Source organism: Rhineura floridana, chromosome 11 (genome assembly GCF_030035675.1).
Source record: "Rhineura floridana isolate rRhiFlo1 chromosome 11, rRhiFlo1.hap2, whole genome shotgun sequence".
Lineage (NCBI taxonomy): Eukaryota > Metazoa > Chordata > Lepidosauria > Squamata > Rhineuridae > Rhineura > Rhineura floridana.
Genome location: NC_084490.1, coordinates 10,750,995 through 10,775,287, shown reverse-complemented (window position 1 = coordinate 10,775,287; position 24,293 = coordinate 10,750,995). Strand labels below are relative to the sequence as shown.

The 24,293-nt window shown below is 38.3% G+C and overlaps 1 pseudogene; it reads left to right on the top strand.

The window, feature by feature from the left end:
• Positions 1-6,666: 6,666 nt before the first annotated feature.
• On the top strand, positions 6,667-21,349 carry LOC133367331 (vomeronasal type-2 receptor 26-like; annotated as a pseudogene).
• Positions 21,350-24,293: the final 2,944 nt, after the last annotated feature.

Sequence of the window (24,293 nt, the reverse complement as noted above, 5' to 3'; positions counted from 1 at the left end):
AGAATCAAACTGGACATTCCATCTACATTTAGCCATTAATATGGCACATTGGGTTGAATCTACACTTAGTCATGCTTAGAGAGGACTCATTGAAATGAATAGAAATCCACTGCTAGTGACTAATTTCCTCATAGGGCTTAGCCATGAATAAAGGTTGCTGTGACTGTGTTTTCTGGTTTGATTTTTATTCTCAGATTAGTGTAGTATTTATCCTGAGCTGGATGGGGTTGCTCATACACCCTTAAGGAAATAGGTTCACAGCTTGATGTTGCCAGTGGCTGATAACTATTATGATAAAGAAGCACACATTAACAATATTGATTATTTCTAACAGCTATGGATGCTTATTATGACACTGTTTGGGAACTGGTCCATTTGTTATTCTCTGCCAAGTGCTACTTGAGAAGAACTCAATGTTTGTGTGGTTGGATCTCTATTAAATTTATATTTAAGGGACCTGAACAGCCCCAAATTCCTTTCATGCTTATGAATTGGCACGATGCAGAACTTGTGGAATGTATTAAAACATATTGAATATGTTTATTGATCCAGTGATCATTACAAACAAATAAACCAGTATTAAAACCGGTTCTTCTATAAACTGCTAATCAGCAAGCATTTAAGCCCTAGTGTCAATAGCAATGCTTAAAATTTGGCAACATTTAAAATAACATAGGGACTATTACAATTGAAAAATACTTCCAAAAGAACCCCATCAGCTCAACCAGGAAACCTTTGAAAATGGGATTCATCAGCCTGTCCCTTGAACCCTTATAAAAATTACAGTACAAATGCATGTGTGCTATAGACTCCATAGCACCAGAACCACTTGGACATAGTCTGTTATCATAGGGTATGCCTTGGAAGCATACTGCCAACATCATAGAGGGCATGGCATTAACCCTAGCCAGAAAAAAATACTCCCCTATACTTTGGCACAGATCGCTTGCCAAAATAAAGAGCACATTCTTTGCTAGGAGGAACATTTAGTCCTAGGGCTATAGGGGAGGAGGAGTGGTTTGATAGGGCTGTCATGCTCTGCCTGTCAATATCAGGAATCCTCTGCTTGACCAAAAAGTTAGTGTGCAAGCTGTTAAACCTACACAGCTCTGAAGTAGAAAGGCAAAGTGAAGAGATCTTTTGTGACAGCTTTGTTCCATCAAGAGATATATGAGTCCTTCAGTGCCAGATGAACATATGAATCCGCAGCTTCCCTGTATAGCAATTGGCTCCAGTAACATAGAGTATGGCTCCAAGCCAGACTTGTTAAGGTGCAAAGGCCCAACTCCAGATTCAGAACCGAGCCAGCTACACATTTTGGGGCACTTAGACTAAATAACAGAAAAGCCAAAAAAAGCAAAAGCCTAGAAGCACACACACAAAAAAAGCCTCCCGTCTGAGTGGTATGTAAGGATCTGGGATATTGTTACATTATCTAAGTTGACCCACTATTGGAAATAGCAATATGGACAGGCAAACCAATTTATGGAATGTTGGACTACCTTCTTGATGTATCGGAACAACAAATTTAAGACAATGGACATCCATATAATTTGTATACTTTAATATAAGAATGTGTACCCATATAATTAATTCTCTTATAAGAAGTCATAGTGTTTGTGCGGGTTAGCAGGTATATATTTCTTTTTGATGTAATTTTATTTGTTAAATAACATGTAAAATAGATAAGTAAATGCAAAAAAGAAACGATAAAAATATGGAATCCAGTCCCATCAGTGTGAGAATGTGTTCCATCAAGGACCTTTGCTGCCATCTTCCCCTGCCCTGGTATGCTCCAGATAAGTTGTCAGGCTTTGAGAGTAAGAGGTCTACAAGATGGGGGCAGCATTCCATGCAGACCTTAAACAAGCAGGGTGTGCACTACCTGCTGATAGCAAATGGCTTGTTTTGACCCTGCTTGGAAGCTTTCCAAAAGAGCTCTTCCCTCTTCCATGCTACCCTATGCAAAAGCTTGGGGCATCTCTAGATAGGAATTACAAGATTAGCCCTCAGTGGAAATTGGAAGTAGCTGAACAACAACAACAACAAGCTGAATTCTCTTCTGTCTTATATAATCAATAGCTTTTGTTTGTTTCCTCATTCAAATGTGCATGTGGTTATTGAACTCAGCAATCACGAAGATATTCTGAAGAATCAGATGTTAGCTGAAAATGCATGGTGAAACGGAACCATCAAATCTGCCTGTAATTTGGCAGGTTTTTTGCACCCTGGAGGGGCTACTATTCCTGCAAATTTCATCTAATTCCATTAAAAGGAAAATCAGTTATAGCCTTTTTTGTTTTTTAAATCCCAATAGTGATGGAGATGGGAGAAACAAAGTGGACTTGGAAACCAGACCCAAATCAGACAGCTTGCAAAACAGCCCAAGTCAAAGCAGATCCCAGGACAGGTCACATCAATTTAAAATTTAGTGTTAAAACATTGAAAACAAATTACAGTCACAAGAACAGGGTGAGTCCTCAAGACACACACTTCAGGTGTCAAAAGCCAGAAGACAGAGGAGTGTCTTCAGCATTTGCTGAAAATGTATAGTGAAGGTGCCAAAACACATCTCTATGAGAAGGATATTCCACTATTTACGGGCTGCCACAGAGAAGGCCCTGTCCTGCCCCCACCCCAAAATCTGACAGAAGTAGAACTACCAAGAGGTCCCCCTCTGCTGATCTGAGAGGGGCTGCAAGGAAGGAGGCTGTCTCTCAGATATTTGAGTCCTAAGTCATTTAGGACTGTAAAACAGTAGTGTGAGCACCCTGAATTGGGGCCAGAAACAAACTGGCAACCAATGCAGCTGTTTTAAAGCAAGGGATATACGAGTTCAAAAAGCAATCCCAACCACTAATCTGGCTGTTGAATTTTGGACCTGTTGAAGTTTCTGGGTCATCTTCAAGGACAATCCCATATAGAGTGCATTGCAATGATCTAATATGGAAGTTTCCAGAGCATGGAGTACTGTGACCAGGTTATCTCTCTCCAAAAGCAGCCATAGCTGGGGAACCAGCTGGAGCTGTAAATAGGCACTCTTAGCCACTGAGGCCATCTGGGCCTCAAGTGACAATGTTGGTTCCAGGAGTACCCCCAAGCTACAAACCTGCTCCTTCCAGGGGAGTGCAACCCCATCCAGAACAGGCTATCTTCCCACTTCCTGGACTCAATAACTTGAAACACATAACACCTCTGTCTTTTCAGGATTCAGTTTCAATTTTTGGTACACATCCAACCCATCACTCCCTCCAAACACTGTCTAGCACAGCCTTTCCCAACCAGTGTGCCTCCAGATGTTGTTGGACCACAATTCCCATCTTTCCTGACCATTGGCAATGCTGGCTGAGGCTGATGGGAGTTGTGGTCCAACAACATCTGGAGGCACACTGGTTGGGAAAGGCTGGTCTAGCACCTCAGCCCCTCTCTGGAACAGAGAGATAGAACTGGATGCCATATTGGTAACACTTCACTCCAAACCTCCTGATGACTGCTCAGAGTAGGTTCATATAGATGTTAAATAGCATGGGGAACAAGATGGAACCTTGTGGAACACCACAGGAAAGCCCCCATGGCATGTCCCCCCCCCAACTACTTTCTGGAAACAGTCCCGAAAGTAGGAGAGCCACTGAAATACAGTGCTCCTCAACCTCAAGTTACTTATGTCCATCCATTTCAATAGATCCACTCTAAGTAAAACTAGTTGGATGCAACCCATTTCCCTGGTTTCTTTTCTTGCCATGAGTTATTACAAGCCTGCAAATCTCCTGCTATCATGCTGAGAACCAGAAAATACTGCTGGATAGTACAATGTCACAGAAAATATAATTATATGGTTATCTCCACTGTAATTAGGAAATTAACCTCCATTACATCTCCTTCTCCTCCAAGGCCTGGGAGAGTTCCAGTGGCACCTAGGAAAACTAGAAAGACTGGAGGATACTAACAATATCCTCTATATCATTCAAGGGTAGGGCTAGAAACAGACAGGGTACCCTCCATCTATTGGCTGGACTGCACTCTGACTATGTGGAAACTGGTGAATTAGTGCCTAGCAGGAAGATTTTCATTCAAAATGTGTTTATTCATGGTCCAATGCCTCAAGCGACATGCAAGGTGCCTTTATCTAGATGCCCTATTCATGAACCTGTTCATATTCTTCACAACTATTATCAGTCAGGAGACCTTATTGTTGCTGGCATTCTGTCTCAAATCTACATATTTTCCATTCCTTTTAACTGTGAAAGACAGCCGTCTCAGGAACTCTTTGATGACCTCATGTAAGGAATTCATTTTTTAAAAATCCATATCGCACTACATTTGTACAGTAGGGCCCCGCTTTACGGCATTCTGCTTTAAGGCGTTCTGCTGACGCGGCGGCGTTCATTTTTAATTTAAAAGCTACTTTTTTCCCTTTTGCGACATTTTGCGCCATTTTTGTGTCATTTTCGTGTGACGCGACCCATTAAAGTCAATGGGGTTCCGCTTTACGGCGTTTTCCGCTTTACGGCGGGGGTCCAGAACGGAACCTGCCGTATAAGCGGGGCCCTACTGTAAAGATAAAATTCTCAGGTAGGCTGGTCCTCTAGATTTGGTTTATCATCTTTGGTGAATTAGTAAGCAATAAAGGGGTATTGTATATTTTACTAGACCTTTCCATTTCCCCCCACTTTTTATTGAAATCAAAAAGTACAAATATGATTGGAAGAAAATACAAACAAATGACACTTAAATCTCCTTCATAAATACAATGTTCATAATAACTATTTTAAAACATCACTCATTTTAACAGCTCTTTCTTTTTATATAACTTTTAGTCCTTAAATATAACTGCTAGTTTCCCATCAATTTCTTCCCATTCACCACTCTTAAAAGGAAAATGTTACCATAACATTTTTTTAAAAAATAAAAAACCTTCATTTTTCCCGGTTTCCTTTCTTTCTCTCTATCTTTAATTCAGTAGGTTAGTTTCACAACTTTAATCAATATCCAAACACTTTATTTCCTAGTTCATCATTTCAAGCGCTTAGTTTCTCTTCCAGGATTGGGCTGTTAAAACTTTTTCTGCCATTAATTAACAATAAATTAATTCTCTTTCCTCTTCCAAACCAATTCCTTTTGAATAACCTAATAAGAGTCTAACAGAGTTTATTGGTTAAAATATCAGAAGCCCACTCCACAGTAACTCAGAGCAGGTCTTTCAGTGTGGCTGTCCCTGTTCTGTGGAATAGCTTTCCTGCTGAGAAATGACAGCAACCCATTATCTGTGCTTTCTGGAGACAACTGAAGATTTTTATTTTTACAAGCTTTTCCAGCTAGATGAAAAGGTCTTTCCTTTAGCTGTTTATTTTGTACACCTGAAAATAACCTATTTTCAGTTATTTTTATGCTGTTTTAAAAATTATTTCAGCTGTTTATATGTTTGTAAATTGTCTTGACACATATGCAAAAAGTGATTCATAAATTAATATGTTCAAGATCAAAGGCCCTCCTCCGGGTGCCTACTCCAAGGAAAGCTCGGAGAATGGCAACAAGGGAGAGGGCCTTCTCAGTGGTGGCCCCCAAATTATGGAGTGATCTTCCTCACGAGGTGCTCCTGGTGCCAACACTGTTATCTTTTCGGCGCCAGGTCAAAACTTTCCTCTTCTCCCAGGCATTTTAGCATGTGTTCTATATTGTTTTAAATTTTTAAACTATGTTTTAAATTGTTTTTTAAAAGATGTATTTTAAATTGTATTTGTTTTTAGTTATTGTGAACCACCCAGAGAGCTTGGGCTATGGAGCAGTATACAAGTTTAATAAATAAATAAGATAAATAAATAAAATAATAAAAATAGTTCCATAACTATTATCTTTGTAACCTTATCTAATATCCATATCCAAAGTTTCTGCATACTCAGATAACTCCACCATATACTATATGTAACAAACTCACTTTATAATATTTGCATCTGCAGCTAACAGCTTTTACTTCTGATTTAATTTTTTTTCAAGTCTGCATGGGATTGTGCACCACTTTGCCATTAAGGAATTAGTAAGGGTGGAACAGAACAGTTCCAGGAGTCCATCCTTGAAGGGTTCATCACAGTTTGTGGATGGTATCCATCTATTTTATTTCAATGTGTCTATGCCTTGATCCCAGGATATGGTCTGAACGTACATGAGGCTACCACCTTGCTGAAGCTAAGGAAGTCTTGGTCTGGTCAGTGCCTGGATGGGAGACCTCATGGGAACCACATGTATGGCACCTTATGTTTCTTGATTATTTATAAAAATAAATAAATAAAACATACATTGAGTGGCTATTTTATTTCAGTGTGTCCATTAAGCACACATTAATGACATGCATTGAGTGAATATCATTTTCTAAAGCAGATGCATACTGACACCACATGATGCTTCCACTACAGGATGCCGATTCAGAGCTATCAGCTCATCTTGGCTTTGGTATTTGCTGTCACGGAAATCAATGAAAATCCCAGAATCTTGCCCAATATCAGCCTTGGCTTCAACATCAAAAACAGTAAGTTAAGGCCACGACGGACCTATCTTGCTGCAATGGAACTTCTCTCCACACAAGGTAGATTCATTCCTAACTACAAATGTGACATCTAAAATAATTTGGTTACGGTCATTGGGGGTCCGGACTCTGAAACCTGTCTCAACATGGCAACCGCCCTATTCATTTACAAGATCCCACAGGTAACAGATACATATATACCTTAACAGGCTCTTCAAGCATTTCTTTCCTCTGTAATGTGGTTTGCTGTTTTGACATGACTGAAATAATATGGCACAGCTTGTATATTGCTGAGAAATCCTAAAGGGAAGAGGATTCCTTATCATTTCTTCAGACTTGTACAAAAGTAACAGTTAAGGAATATTTGTTACAGGTGTACCTGTGAACCCTCTAATGTGTTTTTCAATAATGTTTTTAATCCTTTTTTAAGGTTGTTTTTTTAAAGTTTTTAATGCTGTTTTATTTTAATGATTTTAAGAACTGTTTTTATGATTTTTAAAGTCTTTTAGTACTTTGTTTGCCGCCCTGGGCTCCTGCCAGAAGTAAGGGCTGGATACAAATTAATTAATTAAATAAATTAGTAATACCCACTAGACAGTGGGGATGAGTTCGGAGCAGGATCTTTTGTTGGAATTAAAATCTGCCTGTTGACCGAAGCTCTACCTCGGACATGGACTATAGTTTAGTTTAAAGGATTACTTCTGGGCAAACCTGGAATTTGGAATTTTCCTTATTAACTTGGTTAACCTGCCTTCCTGAGGTCAGCAAGCTACTTCATCCTGTAACTTGGGGTCAATGTAAAGACTATATTCTAGAAGCCTGAGATTTTCAAGTTCTCATACCATGATCCAGTAATATAAACTAAAGAATATACCCCAAATATTATGCATGCCTCTTTACATATTCAGGGACATTTATTTGCATGGCTGGTATTTATTCACTGTTATGAGATTAGAGGGCATTTTTACATTATCTCAGGATGCTACATATCCTTCAACTACACCAAGGATGGAAAATCTGTCAGTTTTGGTTCTCTACATTTCTTATTTTTCCAATATTAAATTAAGGTATTTACATTTACAGAAAAAATTGTGTGGGGTTTTTTTGAAAAACAAAACACATTAAAATCCATCAGCATTTCAGTGCAAATTTCTCTTAATGTGCAAATTTTTGAATTTATTTATTTACTTTATTTATTACATTTATACCCCGCCTTTCTTTTTTCATGAAACCCAAGGCGGCTTACATATGGTTCCCAGGTGGTCTTCCATCCAGGCGCTGACCAGACCTGACCCTGCTTAGCTTCAGCATGGAAGGTGGCCTTATGTACACATTTTTGCAAGCATTTTCCTGTGATATATTTTCATGAATACATGCATGTTTGTATGTATTGTTTGGTTGGAGAAACTGCATTGCAAAATTCAGAGAAATTCAAATTTTGAAGGATAGCTGTGTTTTTGTTTGCATATTGGTTCAAGAAGTGCTAATTAGATAGTTTCTCATTAAAATGCAAACAAAATTGAATTTCTCCTCCTTCCCTAAACTAACATAAAAAATTACCTGTATTTCAGGGCCACTGTCCAGGTAGTGTCAAATGTCCTTAGGCTGAATTCCTCTCTCTCAAACATAAGTGTTCACAGGCCATTTCACAAAGCAAACTTATTTTTCAAATGAGCTGAGTTCTAAAACCAGTATAGTATGCATATGATTCTGTTCTTTCATGAGAGAGAACATCAAACATTCTCCCGTGTCTGTCCAGTCACGTTCATCTAAAGTAACTTGATGGACCTGAAGCATTGAGTTTGATGTAGAAAATAGAAGGTAATCATCAAACCAAAACTTAAGAACATTAAGAAGAGCTCAGCTGGACCAGGCCAAAGGCCATCTAGTCCAGCATCTCTTTCTCAAGGAGAGCAATCGGAAGATTAACGGCTTGAATGAGGAGGTACAGAGCACACTTATCAAATCTGCAGATGATACAAAATTAGGGGGCATAGCTAATACTGTGGTTGGGTTGAAAACAACAGAATGAAATTCAACAGGGATAAATGCAAAGTTCTACACTTAGGAAAAAAAAACAAATGCACAGTTATAAGATGGGGGATACTTGGCTCAGCAGTACGACATGTGAGAAGGAACATGGAATTGTCATTGATCACAATACGAATATGAGCCAACAGTGTGATGTGGCTGCAAAAAAGGCAAATGCTATATTAGGCTGCATTAACAGAAGTATAGTTTCCAAATCGCGTGAAGTATTAGTTCCCCTGTATTCAGCACTGTTAGGCCTCATCTTGAATATTGCATCCAGTTCTGGTCTCCGCACTTCAGGAAGGATGCAAACAAACTGGATCAGGTTCAGAGGAGGGCAACAAGGATGATCAGGGAACTGGACACCAAGCCCTATGAGGAGAGACTGAAAGAACTGGGCATGTTTAGCCTGGAGAAGAGAAGACTGAGGGGAGATATGATAGCACTCTTCAAGTACATGAAAGGTTGTCACATAGAGGAGGGCCAGGATCTCTTCTCAATTGTCCCAGAGTGCAGAACATGGAATAATGGGCTGAAGTTGAAGGAAGCCAGATTTTGACTGGACATCAGGAAAAACTTCCTAACTGTTAGAGCCATAAGACAATGGAACCAATTACCTAGAGAGGTAGTGGGCTGTCCAACACTGGAGGCATTCAAGATGCAGTTGGACAGCCATCTGTCGGGAATGCTTTGATTTGGATTTCTGCATTGCGCAGGGGGTTGGACTTCATGGCCTTATAGGCCCCTTCCAACTCTACTATTCTATGATTCTGTGACTCTATGACTCTGGGAAGCCTGCAAGCAGGACCTGGTGCAAGAACTTTTAAAAAACACATCCATTACCTCATATATATCAGATACTGTATTTTTTTAAAAAAAACATAAAAATTAAAATATTATATTTAAAAAAGGTACGTGCAGTGTCATTCTGTCACATTAAAATAGTACCACTAATCAATATTTGGGCAAGCGTGCCAGAAGTTTTATATTTGCATGTCTCTTCTCTTTTTTTCCTTTATTTTCTTTAGCTCACATATGGTTCTTCTCCACTTATTAATAGCAACATTGAAGCTTTTCACTTCCTTCGGATGTTCCCAAATGGAGACCATCAATATACAGGGATTCTCAAGCTTCTGCTGTACTTTGGGTGGACATGGATTGGGATAATTTCTGTTGATGATGACAATGGAGAGAAATTTGTACAGAATGTGCTTCCTTTGTATTCCCAAAATGGTATCTGTTTTGAGTTTGTAGAAAGAACTTCTAAAAAAACAGGTTCCACTGATGTCGGTGTAGTGGGGGAAGATTGGTTTCAAACATCCAATGACATCATGAGAAGCACTACCAATGTAGTAGTGGTATACGGTGAATTTCACACTATGATCAGTTTGAGAGTGTTGATCCAATTACCACAATCTGATGGCAAACCAGTCAAGGCAAAGGTCTGGATCATGACAGCCCAGATGGATTTTATATCAATTCCCTTTCAAAGAAGTTCAGACATAGATTTCATCTATGGTGCTATATCATTTGCAATTCATACCAAGGAGATGTTGGGATTCCAGAAATTTGTTCAGATCAGAAATCATACATCAGAAAAAGAAGATGGCTTTGTCAGAGAATTCTGGGGACATGTATTTAACTGTTTCTTCCTCAACCCTGATACAGAAATAACAGATGGCAAAATGTGCTCTGGGGAAGAGAAACTGGAAACTCTTCCTGTCTCTGTTTTTGAAATGAGCATGACTAGCCAAAGCTACAGCATCTACAATGCAGTCTATGCTGTGGCACATGCTTTGCATGACATGTATCCATCCAAAATCAATCAGAGAAAAATTGTGAATGGAAGGAGTTGGAGGCTTCTGGTCCAAAAGTCATGGCAGGTAATGTCCTGGACAGATTAACACAGGAGAGCTCACCAAATCAGTGGTGCAGCCACTCATCCCAATACCATGTCAAAATCTCTTGTTACCTAGATGCTCTGCCTCACTGACATCCCAAGCCTGCCCCTCCTCTTTTTAAGTGTCATTCTACAGGTGACTGTGCAAAGTATGGGCTTAGGCAGGCACAAAAGAGAAAGGCAACAAAGGCGTATACAGAACACTATCTGTATTGGGAGTAAAACATGCTCTAATTTCCCACTTAGTGCCAAGATTCTGAACTTGTATTTGGCTGCTTGGCTTGGTAAGAGCAAAAGCACCTCTCCAAGAAATGCTATCACTACCAGCAATTTTATCAATAGTTATCTGGAGTCGTTAAGGTAGGGATGGAGAACCCACTAGCCTGTGGACTATATGTGGCCTGTGGAGGAGTTGCAATTTTTCAAGCCTTTTCCCAAGAGAATTGAGTCTTTGTGTGTGTGGTATGGGGTTGCACTCCTTCTGAAAAACCAGAATCACACTTCATGGATGTTCCTGGACTCAGTGATGTCTGGAGAAGCTCAGGTGCTGGTAGGGATGCCCAGGGTTGCTTTTTACCAGCCTAGACTTTCCATCCTGGCTTGATTGTTGGCTGTTTAATTCTAGGGGTGATATTCAATGCTAATCCCACTCAGAGTAGACCTATTGAAGTTAATAGGCAGGACTAAGTTAGGTTCATTAATTTTAATTGGTCTACAGTGAGTAGGGCTTCGCTGAATACAACCCAAGGTCTTTCATGGCTTCTGTTTTGTTCACTAGTGGATGATAAATATCACTGTTGTAATCAACATCACTGATTATGTTTATAACATGTTATGGGGGGGGGAGAATTAGAAGCATCTTTTCCCACTTCAGCACATCTATTAAATATATAGGAGAGTTCTTCTTTTTTATTTAATTATTAAAATAAAATAATGTTGTACTACTTTAAAATTTAAACACAAACACAAACACTTCAGGTCAGTTTAGTTGTGACCTTCTCATTCTACTGAGAAAGGGTTTTACTGGGTGGTTCAAATATAGTGTTACATATTGGCCATTTACTAGACATATGCAAAACAGAATTCCTTTTTTTCTTCCTCCTTCCCTTTATTTCACTTTCATATTTAAGTAGATTGCATTTTTTTAGATCAAGGCACCATTTTAACTTGATCTCTTCCTCCCTCCCTCCCTCCCTCCCTCCCTCCCTCCCTTATTCTCTTTTCATTTGTGAGTTGCCTAACCATCCCTACCCAAAAATAAGTCACACTGCATTCAGTGTGGGTCTTGTTCAGAGGTGAGTGGAGTTAGGACTGCAGCCTTTATCTGCAAGGCACATTGCATCTTTGTTTCATCTTCATCATTGTATTAATTTAGTACCTATCATTACCAGCTGCTATTATTACTGTGTTTTTCCTGTCCACCATACAGCTATGATTAGATAAAGCTTCTAAAGGACCTATAACCTATTTTCCTCAGTTGAGAAATATCACCAGCTTTGTATATAAAAATGCTAAAGATGCACCTCTTTACCTTGGCCTTTGGCACTTGAGATGTATGTATCCAGGGTCCAAGCTATTGTGAATGTAATGTGTTTTAACTGTTTTTAGTACTGTTTAAAATTTCTGTAATCTGCCATGGGACCTACTGCTGAAGGTAAATAATAATAATAATAATAATAATAATAAGTTTCATCCTTTGGGGCATCCTTCCCATACCCACCCCTTCTCTCCAATTCAGTTCCATCAGTTTCTGAGAAGGGTGTCATTTAACAACACTGCCGGAGAAAAGATTTCCTTTGACCAAAATGAGGAATTAGAAGTTGGATTTGATATTATCAACTGGGTCACATTCCCAAACCAGTCCTTTCTCAGAGTCAAGGTTGGAAGGATAGAACCACAGGCCACCCCAGACAAAGTGTTCACAATTCATGAAGATGTTATCAAGTGGCCCAGCAGATTCAACCAGGTGGGCTCTGTCCAAGTATGGCATTTATGTCTTATCAAGTCATTTACTCAGCGTATTGCAAATAGGGTTTAGGGAGACAATCATTTAGTTCGCGTTTTAATCTGACCAGATGAGGTGATAAGTGGACTGGAAGTGGAGTTGTAGGGCAATGGTGCACTGTTAAAGGCTTTATGATGTTTCCACAAGCAGCATAAGGGGAGGGTGGGAAGCAGGGAACAGCTGGGTGAAAGGAGCAAACCAGCAAGAAACAGAAGTAAACATGAGGGGGAAACACAGAAAACACTGGAGGAGATAGCTTTGCCTCAGAGGAGATGGAGACTGAAGGGAAAGCTAGGCAAAGAGTGGAAAATTGGAAAGTGGTTAGGTTGTTAACCACAGTGGCGAACCAAAAAAAAACAGGAGGGGAAGGCTATAGGAGTATGAAAGAGAAAGAATACTGTATATATAAAACCAAAGATAAAAGGATTCCTATGATGAAAAGGGCACCCAAATTGTCAGATGAAGGACCCACCAGGGGGTTCCTTAAATCAAGAGTTGACCTAGAGCTCTGAGGGTCCTAGAGACCTGCAGTGTTGGGTATGTTTGACAAAAGTGTTCTGTAGAATCAATATGATTATGATGTGGAAAAATTCTTTTTTTTTTTTTTATATAGTTTTTATTCAAATTTTTCCAAAAAACAAACAAAACAAAGTAAGAAAAAACATAACAATACTACAACAAAAAATAAAAATAAAATGGTTGACTTCCGATTTGTCACAGATCAGCTATAAGTATATAATATACATCAAACCTGTCCCTTAATATGTACATACAGAATCCCTTTTCTCCATAAGCTGTCTTAATTAATCATCAAATCCCAGTATCATCATTTTATTTTGATCTTTCGACAAAAAGTCTAAGAGAGGCTTCCAATCCTTAAGGAATGTATCTGTCGATTTTTCTCTAAGTAAACACGTCAATTTATCCATTTCTACTAAGTCCATTAATTTCAGTAGCCATTCTTCCATTGTTGGTATTGATTCCATTTTCCACTTTTGTGCATATAATAATCTTGCTGCCGTAATCATATATAATAATATTCTTCCATATTTCTTTTCTATTTGTTTATCCATAAAACCCAGTAAAAAAAATTCTGGTTTTGACTGAATATTTATCTTTAAAATTTTTTGCATCTTCCTACCTATCTGTGCCCAGAATAATTTCGCCTTTTTACATGACCACCACATATGATAAAAAGATCCTTCTTGTTGTTTACATTTCCAACAAACATTAGAGACATTACTATACATTTTTGACAGCTTTTCTGGAGTCATGTACCAACGGTACATCATTTTATAAAAATTTTCTTTAAGATTATAACATAATGTAAATTTCAAGCCTTTTTTCCACATATTTTCCCATTGATCCATTTGTATGTTATGACCAAAATTTTTTGCCCACTTTACCATGCACTCTTTTACTTGTTCTTCCTCCATATCCATTTTCAATAAAAGTTTATACATTTTTGCAATTATGTTTTCATCATTTGTATACAAACCTATTTCAAAATCAGATTTACTTATTTCAAACCCATACATTTTCTTGTCCATTTTATATCTTTCTAACAATTGTAAATAGGCAAACCAATGAAAACTATATCCTTCCTTTATCAATTGTTCTCTCTCTTTCATTGTGTATTCTCCATGTACATTTTCTAATAGTTCTTGATAAGTTAACCATTTCTCTTTTCCAGACATTTCTCTTCTATAAAACGCTTCTTGACTTGAGACACATAATGGTATTTTCGAATAAAACCTTGGTTTGTATCTATTCCATATTTTCAACAGAGAACGTCTTATAAAATGATTGTTAAAGTCTACGTTTACTTTTACTTTGTCATACCATAGATATCCATGCCATCCCCACTTCAGATTGTGGCCCTCCAAATCCAATAGTCTTTTATTCCTCAATAAGATCCATTCCTTTATCCAGACTAAACAGCAGGCAGCAAAATAAAGTCTCAAATTTGGTAATCCCAGTCCTCCTCTTTCTTTAGCGTCTTGAAGTAATTTAAATTTAACTCTTGGTTTTTTTCCTTGCCATACAAATTTAGAAATATCTTTTTGCCATTGTTTAAAAGGTAAATCAGAGGATATTACAGGTATTGTTTGAAACAAAAACATCATTCTCGGTAATACATTCATTTTTATCACAGATATTCTACCCATTAATGACAGTTGTAGTTTATTCCATCTTAGCAAGTCTTTCTTAATCTCTGTCCATAATTTTTCGTAATTATTATGAAACAGCTTTGAGTTTTTATTTGTCATGATGATGCCTAGATATTTCAACTTTTTTTCTATTGTAAAATCTGTCTTGTCCATTAACTCTTTCTGTTCCCTTAAAGTTAAATTTTTCACCAACATCTTTGTTTTTTGATTGTTGATCTTAAATCCTGCTAACGGTCCAAATTCTTTTAATTTGTCCATCAATATATGAATTCCTTCCAAAGGGTTTTCTAGTACAATTATCAAATCATCAGCAAATGCTCTCAATTTATATTCTTCTTTTTTTATTTTTAATCCCGAAATCCTTTTATCTTGCCTTATATCTCTAAGCAGCACTTCTAAAACCAGAATAAATAAAAGGGGAGATAATGGACATCCCTGTCTTGTACCCTTTTGTATTTCACATGAATCCGTTAAGTCTCCATTAACAATTATCTGGGCCTTCTGTGATGTATAAATCGATCTGATCCATTTTATAAAGTTGTCTCCAAAATCCATTTGCTCCAAAACCTGGAACATAAATTTCCAATTCAAATTATCAAATGCTTTTTCAGCATCTAAAAAAATCAAAGCTGCTTGTTTATCATTTCGCTGTTCTAAATATTCCAACACATTCAAAACATTCCTGACGTTGTCACGTAATTGTCTTTTAGGTAAAAACCCTGATTGATCTTCCTGAATAAATTGTTGCAATATTATTTTCAATCTTTCAGCCAAAATCATTGTAAAAATTTTATAGTCATTATTCAGTAGAGATATTGGCCGATAATTTTTTGTTTTAGTTAAATCTTGGTCCTCTTTAGGTATTAATGTTATATTAGCATTTTTCCAACTATCCGGTATCTTTCCCTCTTGCAAAATAGAATTCATTGTAGACTGTAAGGGTAGCAAGAGTTCTTCCTCCAAACATTTATAATACATTGCAGATAGCCCATCTGGTCCTGGCGCCTTTCCTAATTTAATTTTATTTATAGCTTCAGATATCTCTCTTGACGTAATAGGGCCATTAATAACTTGTCTCTGAAAATCTGTAATTTTCGGCAAATTCTGTTTAGATAAATACTCTTCTATTTTTTCAGATGGAATTTCTTGACACTTATACAATGTTGAGTAATATTGATGAAAAATCTTTTTGATTTTTACATTATCTGTCAGCGTCTCATCTCCTTCTTGTATCTTTAAAATAATATTTTTTTGACGTTCTTTTCTTAATTTATATGCTAACCATTTCCCAGGTTTATTTGCAAATTCAAAAGTCCTTTGTTTAGCAAAATTTAATTTCCTTTCAATTTCTCTAACTGTCAACATTGATACTTGCTTCTGTAACATTTTAATTTGATTTACAATAGAAACTTTAGCTGGATTCTTTTTCAATTCTTCCTCTTTTTGTTTTATTTCTTCCAAAATTAATTGCATTTTCTGTTGTTTCTTTTTTTTTAATTCAGAATTACATTTAATAAAGTATCCCCTCATAAATGCCTTACTAGTATCCCAAACAATATTTTCACTTGTTCCTTTATATAAATTATATTCAAAGAACTCCTTTAATTTCTTCTTACATTCTTGTACTACTTTATCATTCTGTAATAAAGATTCATTTAGTCTCCATCTAAATCCAAGATTTTTTTTTTTAAAGTTAATATCACAGGATTGTGGTCCGAAAAAGTTTTTGGTAATATATCCATTTTAAAAATATCCTTCGCTAAAATTTTTGACATCCAAATCATATCAATCCTCGAAAATGTTTTATGTCTTTCTGAAAAATAAGTAAATTCCTTTGCATTATCATTTATATATCTCCAGGTATCCACCAATTCTAAATGTTCCATGAGTTCAAAACAAATCTTCGGTAATTTACCTTGTGTCTCTTTGATATTTTTTTCAGAAAGCCTATCAATTTTTGGTGAGATTACCCCATTCCAGTCACCCATGACACACCAATGCTCATATGAAAACTCTGACAATTTTTCCATAAGTCCTGTATAAAACCTTGTTTTATCTTCATTGGGGGCATAAATACCCACTATCAAAATATTTGTACCTTGTAAAGTAATTTCAACCCCCACAAATCTACCACTATCGTCCAATAATACCAATTTAGGAAGCAATTGTGGGTTAATATAGAGAACAACTCCATTTTTTTTTTTTGGTCCAGCTGAAATAAATTCTTCACCCAAATTTTTACAAATCAAATATTTGGAATCTTTCTTCTGAATATGAGTTTCTTGTAAACAAATTATATCCAATTTTAATTTTTTCAAATAATGAAACACTTTCTTTCTCTTCTGCGCCGTGTTGGCTCCATTTATATTCCAAGTTAGGTATTTGTAATCCATCATTAAGCGTGTATTTTAAAATTTGCCTGATGCTCCTTTTGATCCATCATCTTCCTTCCCCTCCTCTGCATATCCTTGTTGACTTTGTTTCCCAGGAACTATATCCATATCTTTGAGTTTATCTTCTTCCATGTCTTTTGAAGCTTTTCTCAAGAAGTCCCTTGCTTTTTGAACAGTATTCAGTCTGTATTTCTGTTGTCTGAATGTAAAAATCACTCCTTCTGGAACGTCCCACCTAAATTGAATTTTGCATTGCTTAAGTTTTTCTGTAAGGAAAGCATATTCTTTTCTCTTACGTAAAAGTCTAATAGGAATTTCCTTCATCACCAGTATTTCCTTACCATCAATTTTAAAGGTATATTTAAAGTGTTGCTGTAAAACCATATCTCTGGTCGTCTTCTTTACGAAATGAACAAGCACATCTCTTGGAATTTTTTTCATTGTTGCATATCTGGAGTTAATTCTATAAACTTTGTCTATTTCAAATTCCATCCTATCTTCATTCAAGTCCAGAAATTTTACTAAAGCATTAACAATTTTATCTCTAATGTCTTCACCTGTTTCCTCAGGGATTGCACGGAATCTCAAACAATGCTCTTTATTTCTCATTTCAGTCACAGCTAAATAGTCCAAATTTTTTTCTAGTTCCAGATTTAGTATATCTGTTCTATTCTCCAAGGTTTGTACCTTTTCTTTAGTATTTTTTGCATCTTCCTTTATTTGCCCAATTGTCCCTTTAATCTCATCCACTTGTGTTTTAATATAGTCTTTTATATCTGTCAATTCAGTTTTCATTTCCTGTTTCATTTCCTGTTTTATAGCATTAATCCCTTCCATTATTTTTTGAAACATTTCTGGGGGTATATCCTCTTCCTGTGTATCAATAGAACCTCTTCGCCCCTGGGCCTTGGTTGTTTTTTTAGTTGTCATTTTCAAAAAGAGGCCTTTAATTTCTAATATTAATCACTGTTTCAGAACCTAAGGGCAGTCTATTTCTTTTCTTTTTTTCCCTCCACCAAAAAGAAGAGTTAATATTCCAGGCCTATTATTGAAATCCAGCCAGCACAACACAGTCCTTATCTGCTTCCAAGAATGCAAAACAATTCTGGTTGCCAAGACTAAACAATTAGTAGCATATACGAGCAGCGGATTCATCCAACAAGAAATAGTCCAAAGAGAAAAATAGTCCAAAATATAATAATTACCTCTCATCCGTTTTTAAACTTTAAAAGTCCAAATTCAAGCCAGCTTTTTGTCGTAAAAAAAGTATATAAGTTGTTTATATTTTCTTTCTTCCTTAATTATATTTAAAAGAGAAAAAGTATGACTCACCCAGGTTTCTCAATTGCTGATTCATAAACAAATCCCTTTTATTGCAGTAATTTAAGCCGAATGATAAGGTTTAGGCAGAAGTGGGCTCGCTGGTTAAGAACGTTTTTTTTTGAGAGAAGAAAAAACGCTTCGCTTTATTCCAGTTCAGCTTGCGTGGAATTCCTGACTCCGTCTTCAGCCGATCGGCTTGCCTTCTTATCTCAGGAATTTCCTGATCAATTCCAGCCGCCGACAGCTCAACGAAGTCTTGTGGAAGATCTGATCGGTTCTCCTATACCTTGGAGAACATTTAAGCCAGTCCAAGATTCCTCTTGGCTGGCTTTTAACCTGAAAAAAGCTTCCTCTGAGGCAGAGCTCCCTCAGAGACAACCACCAGCCAGCACCACTTCCCGGAAGTCCCGATGTGGAAAAATTCTTAACTGTATTCAAGTAGTGAGATAGAAAATTCAAACCCATAACATTCTGTGCCTTTCATTTATGGACAGGCCATCCCCATTTCTCTGTGCAATGACAAATGTCATGCGGGTTTTAGCAAGACAAAGAGGGAAGGGGAGCAGTCTTGCTGCTATGATTGCCTTCCTTGTCCAGAGGGGAAGATTTCAAATGAGGCAGGTAAGAAATGTTGTACATAGGCCTTCTCAAATATATTGGCCATGATCTCTAATGCCGGTAACTGGAAAATATTTTATGGTGAAGAAGTTCAGATGCCAACAACTGGATTACTGTAGGAGTAATGGTGATGCAAGGGAGTGTGTTGCTTCTTTCATCTCCCAATCTTAGGGGGTTTCACCTGAGGAGGGCAACATTTGTTTCTCTAACATTTAAAAAGTTTTTGATGTTCCAGCGATGGTGCTGGTAGTCTCTGACAAGAATGTGTGTTCCTATAAAGCCACTCATGTGTACATAAGCTTGTGCATAGTGCCTTAATAAGACAAAAGTAAATAAATGGCAGCATATCCAGTAGGACTGAACAGAGTATCATCCATTTAAAGGGGGTGGGGTTAAGGATTTGTATACTACTCCCTCCCCAAGTAACTTTAATCTGCTTCTTTTGTGACTATTCATCATCTTTACACTAGGGATAGGGAAACTTTCTTCAGCCAGACAGCCACATTCCTTTGCGGGAAGCCTTCCAGAGGCCACTTGCAAGTGGTGGGCAAGTCCAGAGCCAAGTGGACAGAGAAACAAATGATAACTGTACACTAGGCTATTTTATACATGCATCCACATACCTCCTGTCTATCCTTCCTCCAAGTGAGCACTAACCATTATTAGAGTTCAAGGGCACATTTAAGTTAGGCAAAAACACTCAAGGAGGGTACAAAGTGAGGCTGATGAAGAGTTTACAATGACTGGGGAATGTCCCGAGAGGCCTGGAGGGCCACATTTGTCCTCTGGGCCTGAAGTTCCCCATCTGGGCTTTACAGCAATGATGAAAATCCTCTCTGTTCCCCTTCCATGCCATTGTGTCTTCCGCCATACTGTGTGATTCTAGCCAGTTGAAGATCACGTAATGAGGGACATGATGACATTTTGATGTGTTACACGTCATGGTGGGCTACCTATTACAATCACTGGGAGCAAACATTGGGATATATACTTAGGAATAACAGTATGAGATAAATAGGTATGGATAAACTAGAGCCATAATTATTAAGATTTGACAGAAAATCTGCAACTTACTGTAAGGTTGCAGTTCAGTACTAGTCAATCTGGAATCCCAAACAATGCACTTGTACCATTGCTTCTATCCCTTTCTAGTGGATGAATTTTGCTTATCTGTAATGGGGAAACCTGGGAACTGAAATGCATTAGGAGACCTCTCTTGGTTTAGCCATAGTATTCAGACAAGATGGAGGTGATGATAATGTGTGTGTGTGTCTGTCAGTATATCTTTGTGTAATCCAAAGAAAGCAGAAATAACGTGAGGGGGTTCTTATTCCTGTGGTTCAGTGCTCTCACAAAACCTGAATTGCTTTTGGATCTTCTTCAGTATGGTTTCTTGTAAATATAATTGTAGGAGAGTACAAATGAGTTATCTTCCCCACTCAATGTGTTTATTTTTTCAGATATGAATGACTGTTTCCAGTGCAGAGAAGATCAGTATCCAAACAACATACAGGATTCATGCATTCCAAAGGTTATAATTTTCTTGTCCTATGAAGAACCATTGGGTTTCAGTTTGGCCAGTTTTGCTTTATCCTTTTGTTTCATCACAACTTTGGTGCTTTGGATCTTCATCAGGCAAAGGGACACTCCCATTGTCAAAGCCAACAACCAGAAGCTCACCTATGCTCTCCTCATCTCCCTCTTGCTTGCATTTCTTTGTAGTTTGCTGTTTATTGGCCAACCTGAGGAGGTGTCGTGCCTCCTTTGACAAACTGCTTTTGGCATGATATTCTCAGTGGCAGTTTCTTGCATTTTGGCCAAAACCACCATTGTAGTTCTAGCTTTCATGGCTACCAGGCTGGGGTCCAGAGTGAAAAAATGGGTGGGGGAAAGACTAACAGCTCACATTGTACTTTCCTGCTCCTTAATTCAAGCTATTGTTTGTGCTATCTGGCTGACAACCTCTCCCCCATTTCCAGATGCTGACACACATTCAATAACTGAAGAAATTGTACTGGAATGCAATGAAGGTTCATCTACCATGTTCTACTGTGTTTTGGGGTTATGGGTTTCCTAGCCATTGTCAGCTTCACTGTGGCTTTCCTAGCCAGAAAGTTACCTGCCAGTTTCAATGAAGCGAAGTTTATCACTTTCAGTATGTTAGTCTTCTGCAGTGTGTGGCTGTCCTTTGTTCCAACCTACTTGAGTACCAAGGGCAAATATATGGTGGCTGTGGAGATCTTCTCCATTCTGGGCTCCAGTGCTGGGTTACTGGGGTGCATCTTTTTCCCGAAATGCTATATTATTTTGGTGAGGCCTGAGTTGAACAACAGAGAACAGCTAATGAGAAAGAAGAGGTAAAGAAGGAGAACACTGATGGTCCAGTAAATATAAATTTATCAATGTAAACAATGGGAATTTAGTAGGTAGTGACTGACTTGCCCCTACATCTAAAAATATAGGTTCTTCCCAATGTGCTGTATTTCTAAGTGTGAAGGTGTTGGTCCTGTTTGTTGGCATTTGGGTTTTTGTGGAGAGATTTTCCCTTTATGTACAACCCAATGGCATTTCATTTCTGTTAGGAGTTGGAATTATTTGATGCAAATCTTCCAATATTTTTGTGTTTAAAAAAAAAAATATTTACAAAGAAAAAATATGTCTTCCCTTCATTCCCTCCATGTCTACAAGTGAACTTCATTTTTGGGGGAGGGGATATGCATTCCGGAATGAGTATTTTGAAAGAAGATTCATTTAAAGACATATATTTAATTTTTTATTTTACTTCAGATTTTATACATCATAATAAATATTATTTGGAAAAAATGTTCAGTTTAATACAGAAATAGGATGGGAAGGTGAAATCCACCCATCCCCACCATTCTATAAATTATTCTGGGGGATTTCAAATATCTCTAGACCATGGGATCATGCAAAGAGAGCATGCAGTATGAATGGGTGGCTTGTTTGGTCCACATCCCCAGAATTCAACGCATTCAGCATTTATTTTATTTTAAAATATTTAAATGGTACTTTTCCAAGCAAATCCTGTCCTCATTGACTTTACATTCTTCTGCTCTGCATTATTTACTAGCCAACCTCAGAAGAGAACCTCTTTTGGCAGAATCTTCTCAGTCGCTGTTTTTTGTATCCTGGCCAAAACCAGTACTGTGTTTCTAGCTTTCCTGGCCAACAAGACAGAGAGTTAAGAGTGAGAAAATACAAAAACGACTGGCCAGCTTCTCTCTCTGTCCCTCTTCTTCAAACCACTACTGCATAGCTTGCAACTTCTCCACCCATTATCAGATTCTGACATGCATTTCATGGCTGATGGCCAATGTGTCTAAAACATGACTAGGGAATTGAAAGTTAGCATGAATCAACAGTCCCATTGATCACAGTGCAATATGGCCATAGAGCATGGCTGCAGCATGTAGAGCATAACTACAATACTGCCTTCATTTATTCAAGGATCGAGTCCTGATGCTGATAACAGGAGAGAGAGAGAGAGATGCTATTAGTGAACCCTCATTCAGATGAAGACTCATTAAAAAGGCACAACTGGGCTTGCCACTAGGAATTCTATACAGGGGGCTGAAGTAAAATAAACATAGGATGAAATGGGGGAAGGTGTGATTTGCGGCAGAGAGAGCACATTCCAAATCTCAGGCCCTGAATCTGTTTCTGTTAATGTACTTCACCCTCCCTGAGCTCAGTGTGCTTCTCCCTTCTCAACAAGCAATTCCTACTATGGGGCCAGGCCAGAGAAACAAGACAGCATTGAGGGTTCCAGACTGTCTCCCTCCTAAGCTGACCCACCGTACACACACACACACCGCTCTGCATCTTTTTGTTGTGTGCTCCCCATTGTAGTGTGCAGACTCAGAATCCCCACTGGCAGGAAATAAATGTCCCAGGCTGGTTGTAGGGTGCAGGGATCCAATATGCATATCATGGCCACCATTGGCCACTAAGTTCACCCAGTGAGTTTGTTACACCAAAAAGGTTCTTTACATCTGGAGGAAGCTCCAAAATACACCAGATGGGAGACCAGAATATAAAACAACACCTTTATTGATTACCAATATATTTTGCAAAAGAGAGACTAAGTATTCGGCTCATACCTGAAAACCAGTCTAAAGTATGCTTACACAGTTACAAGTTATATGCTCTCAAGTCCTCCTCACACAGCCCCTCCCATCTTGTTTGTAACTTTCCAGATTTCTCTTTGTTGCCTTGCATTAAGCTAACGCTCTGGACTTGATCACTCATCCGTGCTGCCTACCTCCCCCTGGCGCAATGCATTCCAGTACCTATCTTCTTGAATAGTATCTTGCTACATGGGATGGGTAAGCTAGCGTTTTAGTATCAAGCCTGAAATGAACATTTAGCATCACAGGCACCTTGGGAATTTTGCTTTTCTAGTTCAATGTTATATCAGATTAACACATTCTATACTGCATCAAATTAACACTACATGCACTATAATTCCCAAACTATGCCTGATTTCATCACAAGTTTAGCCGCCATCTCAGAAAAGAGGATATTTGAGCTTCAGTCCCTGGCATCTCTTGTAAGGCTGGAAATGTCCCATGTCTGAAACACTGGAGTTCTTCTGCCAGTCAGTGTGGACAATCCTTATCTAGATGGACCAATGAACTGACTTCCCATGTTGGTCTCCTCTCTATGCAGCTGCACTTGCATGCTGCAGCCAGAAACACAGGTGGAATGGGAAGCCAGGGAGGCACTTGCTTAACAGGAACCATGAAGTACTGACATGCTTCCTCTGCCACCTCCTTCTCCAGTTCTCCTACTCCATCCCAATGCATGGGGATGATGCACTACTCTAAGGGACATTCAGAATTGCTTTGGTGTATTCATTTTATGGTCAGCCCCATACCAAATGTATGTATGTATTAGGGCTGCCAGGTTCATGGCCTGAGACTTATCCTGTATCTTTAGGAGAAGAGAAAGTCATCCAAGTGCAGGTGTTCTTGCAACCCTGTAATGAGAAAAACCACAAGGTGGAATTAGGGTCTGGCAACCAAGAGGTCTTCTGTATCTTTAAAAGTTGTGCAGGGGAAGGGAGAATTCCACCTTGTGGTTTTTCCCATTGCAGGGTTGCAAGAACACCTGCACTTGACTGACTTTCTCTTCTCCTAAAGATACAGGATAAGTCTCAGGCCATGAACCTGGCAACCCTACTAAGAGGTCCATGTCTTCTACTCTGTAGAGGGCTGGCATCACTGGACATCTGCTGACACCCCAGCAGGGGCTGGAGTGACAAGAGCCCCCTTGAATTGCTGCAGTGATGAGAAAGACTCACTGAGGGAAG